Source organism: Aquarana catesbeiana, linkage group LG08 (assembly GCF_042186555.1).
Source record: "Aquarana catesbeiana isolate 2022-GZ linkage group LG08, ASM4218655v1, whole genome shotgun sequence".
Taxonomy (NCBI): domain Eukaryota; kingdom Metazoa; phylum Chordata; class Amphibia; order Anura; family Ranidae; genus Aquarana; species Aquarana catesbeiana.
This window is the reverse complement of record NC_133331.1, coordinates 306,659,510-306,664,168: the sequence shown is the minus strand read 5'-3', so window position 1 is coordinate 306,664,168 and position 4,659 is coordinate 306,659,510. Positions and strand designations below refer to the sequence as shown.

The 4,659-nt window shown below is 51.1% G+C and overlaps 1 protein-coding gene across 2 annotated transcripts in view; it reads right to left on the bottom strand.

The window, feature by feature from the left end:
• Positions 1-4,659, bottom strand: part of LOC141105079 (uncharacterized) — a 222,784-nt gene that overhangs the window by 128,672 nt on the left and 89,453 nt on the right. The gene's annotated exons all lie outside the window — the stretch shown is intronic.

Here is a 4,659-nt window from a genome sequence, read left to right as displayed (position 1 = left end):
AGATACTTCTTAGACATCAGAGAGTTCAGAGGGACTCCATTTATGTTCAGAGTGCGGGAAAGTTTAAAAATAAAGGAAATATAATAAAACATCACAGTACCGCCCCCTGCTGGAAGTGTGGGAAATGGACGCTGGATTCTAACGGGTGCAACTGACTCCTCCATCAACCAATCAATGGCGTCGTCATCTCCAAGGTTCCTATTGGCTGCTGTGTGTCGTTCTCCTTTACCAATTTAATTTTTCTATTATAAAAGATTGGAATGGGAAGTTTATCCCCCCCTCCCCCCTGTGTGTCGATCCCTTCTTCTCATCTTCTCCAATAAACAATCGTCTCTCCTGAGTCTTATCTTCTATTCCCGGCTCATCGCTGATTGGAATCTCATCCATTGGGGGGGTTATTAGTGGGATGGAGAGTCCACCGGGGTCCCCCAAATCCCCCTTCTAGTACAGATCCCCCTCCTCCCCCCTCCCAGCATTAATCCTTCTCCCCCAAAGCCCTTCTTCCAGTACAAACCCTCTTACCCCCCCCAATCCCCCCCCCCCCCCAGCATTACCCCTTTTTCTAGCAGAAATTCTCTTAATCTCTCCTTAAATCTCCCCCTCCCATGACAAATCCCCCCCCCCCCCAGTATAAATCCTCCTATACTCTCTCTAACCCCTTCCTTCTACTTCTAATCCTCATATTCTTATCCCAATTCCCCCCTCCCAGCACAAATCCCCTCCAAACCCCTCCTTCCAGTACAAATCCCCCTATTCTCCCCCCCCCCCCCCCAAATATCCTCTCCCAGCACAACCCCCAAGCAGAAATTCCCTCCAAACCCCTTTTTGTAGCAGAAATTCTCATCTTCTCTCCCCAATTCCCCCCCCCCCAAAAAAAACCACCACTTTGAACATAAATTCCCCCACACCCTTCCTTCTAGCACTAATCCTTATTGTCTATGTCCAAAATCCTACCTCCCAGCACAAATCCCCCTTCCAGAACCCCCCCCCCCCCGGGCTCAAGTCCTGCAGGAACGAATGGGAACAGCATTCCTGTACTTTTTTCGCAACAGGAATGCCGTTCCCGTAAGCAGCCGCATCCTGCAGGACTGTGAGCTGTGGCAGGCAGTGTGGGTGTGCAGGAAGGGGAGGGAGTTCATGCTAATGGAGGGCGGTCCATCCCTAGTGTCACAGCCACCGTCCTCCCCTCCCTCCATCCTCCTCCTCCTCCAGCGGCCACTGTAACAAAGTCCCGCCTCCTAGATTCAGTGATAGGCGGAACCTTGTTACAGCGGCCACTGGAGGAGGACCGAGGGAAAGGAGGATGGGCGGGCACACCGGGATATTCTAATTCCAAGATCCATCCAGACACCAATCAGGCTGCATTGCTGGGCACTGGTAAGGCTGCATTGCTGGGCACTGGTAAGGCGACATTGCTGGGCAATTGTAAGGCTGCATTGCTGGCAACTGATCAGGCTGCATTGCTGGGCACTGGTCAGGCGACATTACTGGGCACTGGTCAGGTGACATTGCTGGGCACTGGTAAGGCGACATTGCTGGGCATTGGTAAGGCTGCATTGCTGGGCACTGGTCAGGCGACATTGCTGGGCACTGGTCAGGCGACATTGCTGGGCACTGGTCAGGCGACATTGCTGGGCACTGGTCAGGCGACATTGCTGGGCACTGGTCAGGCGACATTGCTGGGCACTGGTAAGGCAACATTGCTGGGCAATTGTAAGGCTGCATTGCTGGCAACTGATCAGGCTGCATTGCTGGGCACTGGTCAGGCGACATTACTGGGCACTGGTCAGGTGACATTGCTGGGCACTGGTAAGGCGACATTGCTGGGCATTGGTAAGGCTGCATTGCTGGGCACTGGTCAGGCGACATTGCTGGGCACTGGTCAGGCGACATTGCTGGGCACAGATAAGGCTGCATTTGATAGACACTGAGGAGTGAGTGGCCCGGGCCCTGGGCCCCACTGTGCACAATAAATACAGACAGCCTGAGGAGAGGGGCCCTGGGCCGGCACACCCAGCACTCCCGGCCTCACTCCTCTGCACAGACCAACACCTGTGTGCGGACACCTTGGGGCAGGAGGGGCCCCACATATCGGTACCTGCATAGAAGCATAGTGCAGGAGGGGCCCCAGACCTCAGAAAGACCCTGCATGGATACATAGTGCAAGAGGGGCCCCCAGTCATTGCAACTTCTTTTAGAAATTCCCTGGAACCATTATCACACATTGTGTTTTTTTTTTTTTTTTCTTCTATTACAAATCCTCTTATTGTCTCCCCAAATCCCCCCTCCCACCAAAGAAACCTCTTTTTCTAGCATACATCTTATTTTCTCTCCAAATCCATCCACCACCCCCCACACCCCCCTTGAGCATAAATCCTCATTCTCTCTTCAAATTCCCCCTCCCAGCACAGATCCCCCCATCCTCTCTTTGAGTATAAATCCCCCCAAGCTTTTCATTCTAGTACAAATCCTCTTATTCTTCTCCCCAGATTCCCCGTCCCAGCATTAATTCTGCCCCAGCACAACCTCCCCCCCACACTTTAGGAAACTTTAAGCATAAATCGCATAAATCCCCCCCCCCCCCACACACTCCTCCCCCCTATCACAAAGCCCCTTATTCTTCTCCCCAAATTCCCCTTCCCAGCACAAACCCCCCACCCAAATTCCCATCTCATTCTAATACAAATCCTCTAATTAATCCTCCCCCTAATGCTCCCCCTCCCAGCACAAGTCATATGAGATGTTGGTAGAATGAAGCCTTATCAGATCCACCTCATACAGTTGCCAAAGTCCCGGAAAGATAATGAACCCCCAACCACTCTGGTGACTGCAAGACGTGAGCCTCAGGTTGCTGTGCCCATTACTTACCCATGTGGTAGAGGGACATCACCTGGGGGCCCCTATATTTTTTAAAGAGGGCTTCCAGATTCTGATAAGCCCCCCCACCCCCGCCCACAGACTTCCCACAACCACCTGGCCGGGACTGTGGGGAGAAGGCCCTTGACCTCATCAACATGGGTACAATGTGCTTTTCTTGATGGATAAAAGAGGAGAGGACAAGGTGCTTTGCCGGGGGGCTTTTCCCAATGGATAAGAGAGAAGGAGAGGACAAGGTGCTTTGCCGGGGGGTTTTCTCAATGGATAAGAGAGAAGGAGAGGACAAGGTGCTTTGCCGGGGGGCTTTTCCCAATGGATAAGAGAGAAGGAGAGGACAAGGTGCTTTGCTGGGGGGGGGTTTCTCAATGGATAAGAGAGGAGAGGACTAGGTGCTTTACCGGGGGCTTTTCTCAATGGATAAGAGAGAAGCAGAGGACAAGGTGCTTTGCCGGGGGGCTTTTCTCAATGGATAAGAGAGAAGGAGAGGACAAGGTGCTTTGCCGGGGGGCTTTTCTCATTGGATAAGAGAGAAGGAGAGGACAAGGTGCTTTGCCGAGGGGCTTTTCTCAATGGATAAGAGAGAAGGAGAGAACAAGGTGCTTTGCCGAGGGGCTCTTCTCAATGGATAAGAGAGAAGCTGAGGACAAGGTGCTTTGCCGGGGGTCTTTTCCCAATGGATAAGAGAGAAGGAGAGGACAAGGTGCTTTGCTGGGGGGGTTTTCTCAATGGATAAGAGAGAAGAAGAGGACAAGGTGCTTTGCTGGGGGGGTTTTCTCAATGAATAAGAGAAGGAGAGGACAAGGTGCTTTGCCGGGGGGCTTTTCTCAATGGATAAGAGAGAAGGAGAGGACAAGGTGCTTTGCCGGGGGGCTTTTCTCAATGGATAAGAGAGAAGGAGAGGACAAGGTGCTTTGCCGGGGGTCTTTTCCCAATGGATAAGAGAGAAGAAGAGGACAAGGTGCTTTGCTGGGGGGGTTTTCTCAATGAATAAGAGAAGGAGAGGACAAGGTGCTTTGCCGGGGGGCTTTTCTCAATGGATAAGAGAGAAGGAGAGGACAAGGTGCTTTGCCGGGGGGCTTTTCTCAATGGATAAGAGAGAAGGAGAGGACAAGGTGCTTTGTCAGGTGGGGGGCTTTTCTCACTGGATAAGAAAGAAGGAGAGGACGAGATCACAGAAGACTTGAAGCAATTCACTTCCTGAACATTGCAAGTGTAATGCCAGGAAAAGGACCAGACATCCCTGCACTGAAGATCTCTACAGGCTCCAGCTGCACAATGTGGGATTTTGGGGTTCAGTTCTTACTGTGAGTCTCCCCCTCACCTCACCTTGACTTCGGGGCCCTGGAAGTCCTGCTTATTCAGACACACCGGAGGGAAGAGCGGAGACTTGTTTATTGGGCGTGGCTCATCATGTTAAGTATTCAAAGGACATGTGGGTGGGAACATCTCTGCCCACCAATCGGATACAAATATAACGCATAGTATCAGAAGTGCATTCGACGACATATTTCCTTTACTAGAAGGAGAAAACCTCCTTTATTCATTTAACCAATCATAACGATCCACATATTATAACATGTTCATTATTCTGAGTTACATAGTAGGTGGGGCCGAAAAAAGACACAAGTCCATCAAGTCCAACCTATGTGTGTGATTATATGTCAGTATTACATTGTATATCCCTGTATGTTGCGGTCGTTCAGGTGCTTATCTAATAGTTTTCTGAAACTTTCACTGAGACCACCGCCGGTGGAAGGGAATTCCACATCCTTGCCGCTCTTA